Source organism: Bos taurus, chromosome 11 (genome assembly GCF_002263795.3).
Source record: "Bos taurus isolate L1 Dominette 01449 registration number 42190680 breed Hereford chromosome 11, ARS-UCD2.0, whole genome shotgun sequence".
Classification (NCBI taxonomy): domain Eukaryota; kingdom Metazoa; phylum Chordata; class Mammalia; order Artiodactyla; family Bovidae; genus Bos; species Bos taurus.
Window position 1 is genome coordinate 5415885 of NC_037338.1, and position 13395 is coordinate 5429279.

Sequence of the window (13395 nt, forward strand, 5' to 3'; positions counted from 1 at the left end):
CTTCTTGGTCCCTAACCCTAATTCTGCCCCTCCTGACCAAGTGCACCGAAAGTCGCTTCAGTCATGTCCGACTCTGTGCAACCCCATGGACTGTAGCCCGCCAGTGGGATTCTCCAGGCAAGAATACTGGGGTAGGTTGCCATGCCTTCCTCCAGGGCATGGTTCCTGACCCAGGGATCAAACCCGAGTCTCTTACATCTCCTGCATTGGCAGGCGTGTTCTTTACCAGAAGCGCCACCTGGGGAGCCAAGTGCAAACACGCCCATGCTCAGATGGAAATGCAGCAGGACCCTGTGGTCCCCGCCCACCCCCTCTCCCTCATGTCCTCAGCCTGCCTTTTGTCTGTGAAAAACTTTAGCCAAAGAATAAGTTTAATCAGAGAAGTGAGAAAATGCAGAAACAAAGGAAAACGAAATAATAATAGTCATTAAGCAAAGTTAAGGACCTTCAGCTCCTTCTCAGAGGCTATAGATAATATTCTGAGCCATACCCTGTGAGCTGTCTTATAGATACTGAAACCTCCACCAGGTGGAAGAAGTTAATTACATGATGACCAGACTGTAGCCATGACGTGAACTGCCACACTCCCAGAACTGGCCTCAAAGAAATGGGAGCAAGCCGACCCTGTAACTGAAGACTAACTGTACCTAAAAAAAAAAAAAAAAAAAAGATGACTCTGGTCAGACCACTGATGACCAGTTTGAAGACGGCTGTCAGAGGCGACATGCTGTTTCTGCATGTACCCACCTCCCTTTGCCTATAAAAGCTCTTGCCCCTCGATTGGGGGAGGGCAGGGGGAGGATTGGGGGAGGGTGTCAGCCTTTGGACATGAGTCTGACCCCCCCCATCTCTCCACACCCCCCACCCCCCAGGCATCAGAGTCAGGACTGAGCATGCATGCATCCCCTGGGCTGCTGGCCTTTCTACCAACTTTCTTTTCTACCAACTTCCTCTCTTTGTTGGCTTTTGAGCTGAGAGAAGCCAGACCCCACTTTCGGTAACCACATCCCAGCCCATGGACCTCTCCCCAAGCCTCTCCTTCCTGAGTGCCCAACCACGGAGGCACATAGTCACCTACTAATGCCTTTCCACGTGCTTTAGCAACTTTAACTCCAGACGAAGGTGGAGTTCAGCGTTCCCATTTTATAATAAGAAAATCAAGTCTCCAGTAAGTGAAGTGGGCCATGCTGCCAGTGTGGGATTGAAAGCTATCTGCAGTGGCTCTGTGGGTCTTTTCATCATCCATCCAGCAGGGGGCGATAGAACCCAAACTTACCTTCAGGACCCTCTGAGCCACAGGCTTTGGCCTTGATTTATCCTAGTGGGTATTTTATCTTTTCAGAGAGAGAGTGGGGTTTCCCAGGTGGCTCAGTGGTAAAGAATCAGCCTGCCAAGGCAGGAGACATGGGTTTGACTCCTAAGTCAGGGGAAGATCTCCTGGAGGAAGAAATGGCAAACCACTCTAGTGTTCTTACCTGGAGAACCCCATGGACAGAGGAGCCTGGCAGACTACAGTCCACTGGGTCACAAAGAATCAGACACAACTGAGCATCATGCGAGAAAGGATCTATAGCTTTCATCAGCTGTGAGCCAGAAAAGATTACACAAGAATTCCAAAATCCTATAACGATGAAAGCAGTAACAGTAAAACCCTGCAAGCTTACTTTTTGGGTCAAAGACAACACTAAGACTCTTTCCTCCTGGCTGCAGTGGGGGCTAAGCTGTGCAGAAAGAAGCATCTTCGTCCCTTCCAAGGGCAGCTCCGTCCCCAAAGCCATCTCTTCATTTCTGAGTGCGCAGCGACACCGTGTGGCCATTTCTCAGTACAGCTTCTCGTTGCTCTATTTTTTCATTATTTAAAAAATCACCAGATTGTTTTTGCTAGACATTTTGCCTTCATCTCACTGCACAGGAGAGGCAACGGAAGCAGCTGTGACTGGGAAGAGGTCAGCTAAGCTTATGGGGACAAATGTCCTTCTGGCATGCTGGCCATGCCGACACTTGAGCTCAGAAAGCCGGCCGAGGGCGACCCCTTTGGGCACTGTTTGCGGGGACAGCAAGGTGGTGGTGGGACCTCAAGGTACTGAGCTAACATTTAACCCCAAGCTATGCTGCTGCCCTCTACTGGCCCCTCCACCTGCCCCCTTCTTCCCCGCCTCCCACCCCGCCCCCCAGCCCTCCCCAAATCCAGGCTGCTGAAACTTGGTGTAAAGATCAAGGCAAACATTTGAAACCAGGCAAACTCTGCCTTGGTATAACCTCCAGCCTCAGGCAGGAGGTGAAAATGGGGGCTTGTTACGTGAGAGGTGATGGTCCGGGGATGGGTGACTAAGCCCCTCCTTTATTTTAAATGTGAGTGAGGGAAACGACTTTCAGAGGTCTCTTCTGAAGGAATTGCATATGGCCATCTATGGGGTCGCACAGAGTCGGACACGACTGAAGCGAGTTAGCAGCAGCAGGTGCAGCAGTACTGGGAAATGGCCACACGGGGTCGCTGCCGGCATAGAGATGATGGGACGGGCGCCAGCAGGAGGGTAGAGGGAGGCTGTCTAGGTGGCTTTGGATTTGAGGAAGGATTTGCCCCTGGAAGGGATGGAAGACGCTCCTTTCTGCACAGCTCAATCCCCCACTGCAGCCAGGAGGCAACAGTCTTAGTGTTCCCTTTGACCCGGAAAGTAAGCTTGCAGAATTTTCCTGTTACTGTTTTCATTGTTATAGGATTTGGGAACTCTTGTATAATCTTTCCTGGCTCACAGTTGATGAAAGTTGTAGTGACTTTTTTTTTTTTCCCTCAGAAACCCACTATGAAAAATCAAGGCTGTGGTTAACATGTGTCAAGGCATGGTGGCTTAAACAAGTTAGGGGGTGTTTTCTCTCACATAATCTAAAGTCTGATAGAGGTACAGGTGACCCAAGGTTGCTATGGTGACTCCACCGTGTCATGAGACATTGCTCTGCTTTCTGCTTCATCAATCCTGAAGTAGGTCCACAAGGTTACATTATGATCACAATAGGGTTGCTAGAGCTCCACCCATCAGTTCTGGGTTCCAGGCAGAAAAAAGAAGTCTGGTCTGTAACCAGCGGTGACAAGAGCTTCTATTTCTTCAGTGCCTACTGTGTCTACATGCACTGTCGCATCCATTCTCATAATAACCCTTCCAGATGGTGTTTATTATTCCCATTTCACAGGTGAGGGAAATTAAGTTTATTGAGGCTGTTGCTCTTGTGCTCAGTCGCTTCGGTTGGGTCCAACTCACTGTGACTCCAAGGACTGTAGCCTTGGACTCTCCAGGCAAGAACACTGGAGTGGGTTGCCATGCCCTCCTCCAGGGGATCTCCCCAGCCCAGGGATCGAAGCTGTCTCTTACGTCTCCTGTATTGCAGGCGGATTCTTCACTGCTGAGCACCAGGGAAGCCCAGTGAGGCTGTCACCGGCACCATGTAGTGAGTGACTGAGGCACAATCTGAACCTAGAACTGACTTCCAATCCCATGGCGTTCACACTAGCACCGGCTGAAGGGGAAGAGCCACAGGACTCAGCCAGGCATCTTGCCCCAAGGGCCACCTTTCAAAGCTCCTTGCTTGGCAGTTATTAATGATTCTTAATTGTAAGTAGAGAGAAACGACATCAAAACATTCTTTTGGAGGAGGAGGTTGTTGCTGCTGTGCCACCATGGGGAAGAGGGGGGAGCATTAAATAGAATGGTCTGCTGCAAAATCAGCAACTTTGCGGGTACATTTCATGGAGACCCTTCATCCTTCTTCTGCTATGCTGCTGACTTTGTAGCCACAGGTGAGACCTTCCACCTGACCCTGGTCTGCTCTGGTTTAACATCCCCTCATAGTGTCATCTTTCACTGTTTGTACAGTTAGGTTCAGAATTTTGTGAAACTCATTTAAATGTTCCATGTGTGCGTGCTCAGTTGCTTCTGTTGTAAACAACTCTTTGAGACCCCACGGACTGAAGCCCACCAGGCTCCTCTGTCCATGGGATTCTCCAGGCAAGAACACTGGGGTGGGTTGCCATGCCCTCCCTCCAAAAGGAAAATCCTTTTGTTTGGTTAAAAACAACTTACTCCAAGGTTCCTGTGACTGACACTCTTCCAGTATTTTAAAATATATATTTTAAGGATTAACTCAGCAAAATGGTTTCCCCGGTGGCTCAGCAGTAAAGAATCTGCTGCATTGCAGGAGACCCAGGTTCAATCCCTGGGTTGGGAAGATCCCGTGGAGGAGGGAATGTCAAACCACTCCAGTATTCTTGCCTGGAGAACCCCATGGACAGAAGAGCCTGGCAGGTTACAGTCCATGAGTCTTCAAAGAGTCAGACACAACTGAGCACCTCATGCTCGGAAGACAGATTCAAGAAGCAGCTGAATTGTGTTCTGCTGGTCTGCAAAGTGGAGGAGGCTTATAAAGGAAAAACCCACAAAATATGTAAGTTGTCAAGAATAATAACTAGAGCTGGCAAGAAGGAAGGGCGCTCATTAGGCAAGGGGTGTGGAATGGGTGCAGTTACAAGGGTGAGACCTTGAGACCTTAAGGCTGCAGGTGGAAGCTGCTGACAGGTGTTTTGAGAACGGCTGGTGTCCTTGAGTCTGACACAGTTCGGGAAACGTAGGTTCTCAGAGAGGCAGGCTCGTGCTTGAAACCATATCCACAATGGCCAGCCGGCTTCATTTTCGATGCCTGAACCACAGTGACTCCATTTTTATTTCTTAAATGTATTCTTTCCTTTCAAAGTTAAAGCAGGTGCACAATGCATGTTTGATGGGCCACAAAACAAACCGTTCTAGTGATCATAAAGCTCAAGGTAAATCATGTGTAAGCCGGAATGACTTCCCCCACCTGTCAATGTGAAAAGTCCTTCCGTCAAGGTCAAATGTCACGTAGGTCTCACTGGGCTAAAATCAAGGTGTCATCAGGACTGTCTTCCTTTGGAGGATCTGGGGCATAGTGTGTTTCGCTGCCTGTTCCAGCTTCTCAAGGCTGCCCACCCTCCTTGTTCATGATTCACTTCCATTTTCAAAGCCAGCTATTCTATTGCTTTGACCTCTGCTTCCCTTGCCCCATCTTCTTCTCTGACTTCCCTGTCTCTCTCTCGCTTTTAAGGACCCTTTTAACTGTGTGGGCCCATCCACATAATCCAGGATCATCTCCCCATCTCAAGAGGTGTGTGTGTGTGTGTGTGTGAGAGAGAGAGAGAGTTGCTTAGTCGTGTCCAACTCTTTGTGACCCCATGGACTGTAGCCCACCAGGCTCTTCTGTCCATGGCATTTCCCAGGCAAGAATACTGGAGTGGGTTGTCATTCCCTTCTCCAGGGGATCTTCCTGACTCAGGGATCAAACCTGGGTCTCCTGCGTTGGCAGGCAGATTCTTTACCACTGAGCCACCAGGGAAGCCCACCGGCCTCTTGGGGAGTCATTCTGCCTGCCACACAGGGCCTCAGCACTCACCCAGTCTGCCTGTGGCCACCTGGCCTGGCCCTGAGCCCTTAGGCGCCAGGTCACAAGGACTTGGGAACCTAGGCAAGGCGTTCCCGCATGGCCCAGCCAGGTCTCTGGGTTTGGGGAAACCACTGTTGGCCAGGGGAAGCCCACCCACCCCTCCTTGGGCCCTTAGTCTGTGCCCAGTTGCCAAGAGGCCGACATTCTCATTTGCGCACCAGACACGCTGCCACCAGATACAGGCTTCATCGCTCACACGTCCTGCCGCTGTCTATTTTACTGATATGAGAAATGCTGCAGGCTGGGTTTTGGGAAACAGACTCTGAGATGGAGTCTTGGTCTGTGGGATGCTTGTTAAGAAATGCCTTTGGACATAGGTACACCTCTGGTTAATTTATGATGATGTATGACAGAAACCAAACCAATATTGTAAAGCAATCATCAATTAAAAATAATTTTTTTTAAAAAGAGAAAAGAAATGCCCTTGGAGTCAACATCTACAGAAGGGAAAGGCAGGAGGCAGAAATGGGCAGAGCAGCAAGACCACAGGCTGGGCTGACCCCACGGGGAGTGCTGGAGCTGGAATGACCTCTCAAAGGTGTCCTGAGCTTGGCTGCACTCACTCCTGGGTCTGAGCTGTAGGGACTCTCTGCAGTTAGGCAAGCCCAGAAGAGGCAGAGCTGAAGGCTGGGGGCAGAGGGCACTTCCAGCCCCAGAGCAAACTGTCCTTGGCTGAAAGGGGCCTGAGCAGCAGCACGTGGCAGCACTCACCGCAGCCCACCCTGTGCCTCTCAGACACACCACTTCCACCCCTTCTTCCACTGGATGTTCCAGAAGCAGCCCCTTCAAGATTCCCATGGCCTCTTTCCCTGGGGACACTTTAAAGGAGGTTGTGTGCGTGTGTGTAGAATCACTCAGTCATGTCCATCTCTTTGCGACCCCATGGACTGCAGCACACCAGGCTTCCCTGTCCACCACCAACTCCCGGAGCTTACTCAAACTCATGTCCATTGAGTCAGTGATGCCATCCAACCATCTCATCCTGTTGTTCCCTTCTCCTCCTGCCCCAAATCCCTCCCAGCATCAGAGTCTTTTCCAAGGAGTCAGTTCTTTGCATCAGGTGCCAAAGTATTGGAGTTTCAGCTTCAGCATCAGTCCTTCCGGTGAATATTCAGGACTGATTTCCTTTAGGATGGACTCGTTTGTTCTTCTTGCAGTCCAAGGGACTTTCAAAAGAGTTTCATCCAACACCACAGTTCAAAAGCATCAAATCTTCAGCACAGAGGTTTCTTTATGGTCCTACTCTCACATCCACACGTGACCACTGGAAAAACTATAGCTTTCACCATGCGGACCTCTGTTGGTGAATGTCTCTGCTTTTTAATATGCTGTCTAGGTTTGTCACAGCGTTTCTTCATAAGATGTAAATAAGATCCTGATGCTGGCCAAGATGGAAGAAGAGGGTGGCAGAGGATGAGACAGTATCACTGACTCAATGAACATGACATTGAGCAAACTCCAGGAGACAGCAGAAGACAGAGGAGCCTGGCATGCTGTGCAGTCCATGGGGTCGCAAAAGGTGGGACATGACTTAGCAACTGAACAGTAAGATGCCTCTGGTGCTGCTCTTGAGGCCACATCTGATGACCACGGTCTCCCTCCTGGACTGTCCACTCCAGGCTCCCCTCACCTCGGTTAGCAACTCTGCTGGTCTCAGTGGCTTCACCAATGTGATGACCAGAACCTCATCTCTGAGATGTATGAGCCCTAGTCTACACGCCCTTCTTAGGCTGGAGCTGATGCTTGTTCATTCACATCAACACTAACCAAGGGGGTTCCAAGAGTCTCCCGTCCTTGTGCGTCACCCGGCTTCACATGCATACCCTTTCTCCCCCGTGTGCAGCAGCTCTGCCTCCCGCTCCTGGGCAAATACCCCCTTCAGGATGTGACTTTCTTCCTGCTTGCTGGTGACCCTGACGTGTTCAGATACAATGACAGCTTGTAATTCAGTGAGTCTCACATGTTCCCATGCAGAGATCTACCTTTGAGAACAAAGACATCTCAATCTGCAGCGCTTAGAATTAGGAGTTTAGTTTTTTCCCCCTTGCTACCATTTCAAGGTGCTTCTCTGGTGGCTCAGTGATAAAGAATCTGCTTGCCAATGGCGCAGACATGGGTTCAATCCCTGGGTTAGGAAGATCCCCTGGAGAAAGGACTAGCAACACACTTGAGTATTCTTGCCTGAAGAATTCCACGGATGGAGGAACCAGGGCTACTAAAAAGCTCTTTCAAGACCACCCTTGACTGTAGGAGTATAAAGCTGCCATCTATTTTCAGCTTCCACACGTGTACCAAGCCCACAGGACCATGAACTAGAGTCGGACTTTTCCTTCCTCCTTCGCTTGGTTGCACACAAGCTCCCGGTCAGTGTCAGGAAGGTGCTGAGGAGCCTCGCTGGCGGGAGGATGGTGGAGACAGAGACCTGGGCTGTGGGTCGCAGAGTTGGCTGTCCCCTCTGACCCGCCTTGTTTGACTGTAGACCGCCTCTACCATAAAATGAATCTTTGTGGGCCCACACCCCTTGTCCTGGGGCAGGGGCTGTCAGAACCCAGCTTGTCACAGTCATCTGTACAGCCACTATATGCCCCTTGGTCAAGGGTCCCATCTCTGCCAGCCTCCTGCAGCACACTAGAACTGTTTTCTTTTTTTTGAAAGATGTAAGAGGCACAGGCTTGCTCTGCAGAGCAAAGGAGTGTGTGCTGTGCTCCTCCTATTGTGATTTTCCATAAAGAAACACAGCTCCTCTCCCATCGATACATCTGCCAGGTTATACAGCCCAAATGCCAGGGATCATTGTACCACAGCCCAGACCTCCCACAAAGTCTGCAGGCATGTTTCATCTTGTCTGCTGGTGGGAACCGAATCCCAGATATGGAACCTGCTGCCTCCAAACCCAAGAAGGGTAACAAGATGCTGTGCTGCCTTCTTCACTGTGGGAGGCACAAGATGGTGTCATGCCCCCTTTCCTTCAGGTGGGCTGTCCCGCTCCAGCCTCTCACCACCAGACTGAGGTGGCAGGCCCTGAATCCTCAGAGGGTTTATCTCCCACGTTCTGCAGTGTTTTTCCCGGACCTCCCACGCACCGGCTGCTTCTCGTTCACCCAGGTTGGTCAGAACGCTCTCAGTGGTACAGTGGGTGAACGTGATGCTCTGCCCAACTTGCACGTGGTCCAGATTTCTTCAGACCATGTAATTACGGCAGGTGGGTCAACATTAGTCCTGGGACAAAACCCTAAGTGTACATGTTGGTTTCGTGTGAATGCAAACTGCCTCTCCTCTGATAGGAAATGCCAACGTCTGCACACTAGCTGCCTCTGTCCAAGTTCCTCTGTCCTGGCCAAAAAAAAAAAAAAAAAAAAACAACAGCAGACTGGTACTGCAGACTGCGATCGGGGTGAAAGCTCATTTCAGTTTAGGAGCATCTACTCCCCTTTTCCAGGATCCACTGGGATTTTTCAAGGGCTTGACTAGGAAGTTAAATGCAGAGTCAGTGGGACCACTACCTCTGCATTCTTTTGATACTTAATGTTGATTTCTCCCTCCCCACTGGATGTGGTATTATTTCAATTCGCCATCTGACTAAGCCAGCGGGGACAGTTTCAGCAGTTTCTGATTGCCCCTCCCCGCTATCACAGCTCTGACCTCTCAAGCCAAAGAGCCAACAGGTCTAATCTGATCACACATTCAGGAACTAGGGAAATGACCACCAGGGTGGAGGGAGTCTGTGAACCAATGGACCCAGAGGGAGCTGAGTCCTGACCAGGACTGCACACACCCCACTGCAAAAGGGGTGCCAAGGCGATGTTGGATGTCCCTGGACAGGGCTTCCCAGGTGGCACTGTGGTAAAGCATGCTGCCAACGCAGAAGATGCAGGAGACTGGGGTTCCATTCCTGGGTCGGGAAGATGCCCTGGAGGAGGAAATGGCCACCCGCTCCAGTATTTCTTGCTTAAAAATTCCCAAGGACAGAGGAGCCCAACAAGCTCAAGTCCACAGGGTCTCAGAGTCGGATACAACTCAGCGACTGAGCACACACACATACCTGGACAGCAATAGAAATATGGGTCCTACATGCAAGAATCTCTAAAATGTGAGCTGCTACTCTTCCCCCGTTGCACTGTTAGCTGAAGCAACCCCTACAGAAGGACAGGAGACACTTACCGTGGTGTGATGCTCCCCCTCTTCCTGGGGAGCTGGTCTCTTCTTCATTCAGCAGGCTCTGGGTATGACACTGACTCAGACATGGAAACTGGGCAAAAGAATGTGCGTTTCTACTGGGGCAACTGCCCTTGACCTCTTGGTCACGCTCCCTGATTCCTCCGAGCGGTACAATCTGAGGGGCTCCCGTGGTGGCTGTCCACCTCTTTTGCCCCGGGGGCGCTCTGTTGTAGCGCCATCCTGCAGCCCTCTGCGGTCGGCAGCACCTCTGCCCCGCTGCGACGGCTCTCCTGCTGCCGGAAGGTGCGTGTGTTCTGTGGCCTCTCCTGCTTCGGCATTCTCTAATCTCAAGCACCACTGGTGGCGTGGGCTCTGTATCACACTTCCCCACATCAGCCCTGGGGTGGATTTTAGGGTTTCTGTACCCTCGTTCATCAAGCCACTCTCCCGTTCCCTGGAGTCCTTCCAGCATGTTAAATGGATCTGGAATCCCAACAGATTTCTCCCACAGTCGTCAGCTCTCTCTTACTCAACTTTATGCTCCGATCCCTTTGTTGAAGCGCCCACAGAATCCCACTCCATGCACTGTCCTCTGGCTTCTGCTGGTATACATGGATGAGGTCTTGTCCCTGGTTGGGTTTTATAAGTGATTTTAGCCCTAGTTATAGGCTTAGTGGGGCTTCCCAGGTGGCGCAGTGGTAAAGAACCTGCCTGCCAATGCAGCAGACACAAGAGATGCAGGTTCGACCCCTGGATTGGGAAGATCCTCTTGAGAAGAGAATGGCCACCCAATCCAGTATTCCTGCCTGGAGAACCCCGTGGACAGGGGAACCCAGTGGGCTACAGTCCATAGAGTTGCAAAGAGTCAGACACGACTGAGCCACTGAGCACACAGCCTTAGTGACAAGGAGGGTATTGGGGGTGGATTCTGAGGGGCCCATGGTGTCCGCTGCTCTAGGAAGGAGCACTGGCATCTTCTTTAAGCTACTTCTGTAGGTTCACTAGGTCCAGGAGGAATTCCCCAGGGATTTTTACTGGCAATAAATTGTTTATAGCGTTTATCTTTGTCTAGAGCATCCATCAGTCTTATCAATAGCTACCCAATTCCAGTGTCCTTACCCAGTTCCAATGCCCTTCACCTGCATTTCTCAAAGGCCTGACAGATGGCATGAACTGGTCGTTCTGCTAGGACACCATCTCAGTCCACCACCAGGGAAAGTTTCACAGTTATATGGTCACTTCATGCAAGGGGCTCTCCAGCCAGGGACAGGGATCTTACTGCAAGAAAGTGGTGAGTAGTCCAGCTCCAACACCTCATTTTAAGACTTGATTTCCTGGCCTGGTATGAAACCACTGCAGGCTGGCTCTAGGGAAGCAGGCTCTGAGACAAGAGTGTATCCTGCAAGACATTTATTAAGGCAGGCCCTTGGGAACAATGCCTGTGAGATCCACACCGAAGGAAGGAAGGGGGAACGTGCAGAGGGGGATGTCCAGCCGGAATGCAGGTGCAACAGCAGCCTCTGCTGGGCTCCCACGTGGGACCCTCTGTTGGGCTGACACAGCTGGACCCTTTCCTATCACTTTGATCAATTACCGAATGTGAGTCTCCCCAGGAACGGATGAGACCTGGTGGGACATGGCCATCTGAAGGGGCCGACAGCCAGACACTCTCCCAGCAGAAGGGCACCAGTCTCGCATTAAAGAGGACCTGGGCCACGCATCGCTGGTGCCCACCATGCATGAATATGACACGTGGGTAAAATAAATACATGACAACCTTTGCCATTTGAAGACAATGAGGTTTGGGGGCTTGCTCGTTACTGCAGCATCATGTGGTCTATCCTGAAAGACATATTGAACCTCATGCTTTGAAAGAAGCCTCAAGAATATGCAAAAGGAACTTGTTCTAGAATTCCAGTCTTTTCTTTATTAAACATGGTGCTTCAACAGTCATTCTGAGCACACGAAGGTGAGTGAGGGAGACAATTTTTTTTGGACCTCCACATCCTTGGTAGGTTCACCAAATTCACTGGCTCAGGTCCCCAGTCTGCTGACACAGTCAGAGGGGGGCCCTGGGGCTGGAAGGGGCAGATTGCTGGGTGAAAAGCCAAGGGTTAAAATGGAATTAAACATAAACTCAGTTTCTTAGCCACACTAATTACACCAAGTGCTCAATAACCACTTGTGGTCAGCAGCTACCACATTAGCATCAATAAGCAACATTTTCACCATCGTAGAAAATTCTACTGGACAGTGATGAAGGATTTAGGATTAGTCATCACTATACCTTGATAAAGGCCTGAATCTCACAGCTCATGTATAAGAGAATCTCAGTTTAGGCTTTCCCAATTATGACAACAATCCTAACAATTTAAATAATGTTACAAATAACTATTTATGAGGACTGAAAGTTCTAAATTGTGTTTTTCAACAACCAAGCTACAGACAGAATTTAAATATCACTGAGAAACTAATATAGTACAAAACTGTCTCAAGGAGGAGGTGGTCAATGTATATGGAACCAACTAAAAAGGGAAGGAAAAGTATCAGAAAGGTGTCAAATAGTTAATAAAAAGAGCTTACAGTGTTTTATGATGAGTGTGGTATGCCAGCTTTATATATTTTTAATTTACTTCTTTAAAAATTCTAAATAAATATGCATTGTCATACCTAGCTCTGTACCTGGAATTTTACATTCCTTTTCTTAAGAAACATGACCTCCCCATCCCTGAAAAAAAAATTAGCTTCAGTCTCTATAAAATTTTTCTGGAAATTCTATAAAATAAAATCTTATCTGCCTTGGACAGAACTGATTTTAAGAAGTGATTTTTGTTTTTAAAGCAACGCCACTGATAGCCTCTTCCCTGATTTTTCTACTCCTGGATTAAGGTGGAAGAGCCCCACATCTGTGCTGAGCTGGATAGTGTTCCTCCAAATTCACGTCCAACTGGAACCTGTGACTGTGACCTTCTCTGGAAACTGGGTCTTTGCCGATGTAATCAAGTTAAGATGAGGTCATGCTGAAGTGAATGACCAGGGGGCTTCCCTGGTGGCTCAGAGGTCAAAGCGTCTGCCTGCAATGCGGGAGACCAGGGTTCAATCCTTGGATCGGGAAGATCCCCTGGAGAAGGAAATGGCAACTCACTCCAGTATTCTTGCCTGGAGCCTGGTAGGTTACAGTCCACGGGGTCGCAAAGAGTCAGACACGACTGAGTGACTTTTCCTCCACTTTCCTCTGCCCTCCTCCATGCTGAAGTGAAAGTGTTAGTTGCTCAGTCACGTCCGACTCTTTGCGACCCCATGGACTATAGCCCTCCAGGCTCCTCATGGAATCAAGTTAAGAAGAGGTAATGCAGGATCAGGGTTGGCCCTACATCCAATGACTGGTGCCTTCCCGTAAGAAGAGGGAGATCCGGACACACAGACACACGCAGTGAAGGTGGGCACGTTAAGGACACAGATTAGCTCTGCTGCCCACAAGCCCAGGTGCGCTGGCAGCCACCAGGAGCTGGAAGATGCGGAAACCTTCCTCCAGAGGGGCCTCTGGAAAAACTGTGACCCTGCTGACACCTTGATTTTGGACTTTTAACCCCAAGAACTTCAAAATGATAAATTTCTGTTGTTCACCACCACCAAGCTTGCGGTAACTGGTTGGACAGCATCCATGGAAAATCACACAATATCCTGCATATTGATTCGATCTAATTTCCAGTCATTCTATCCTATGAC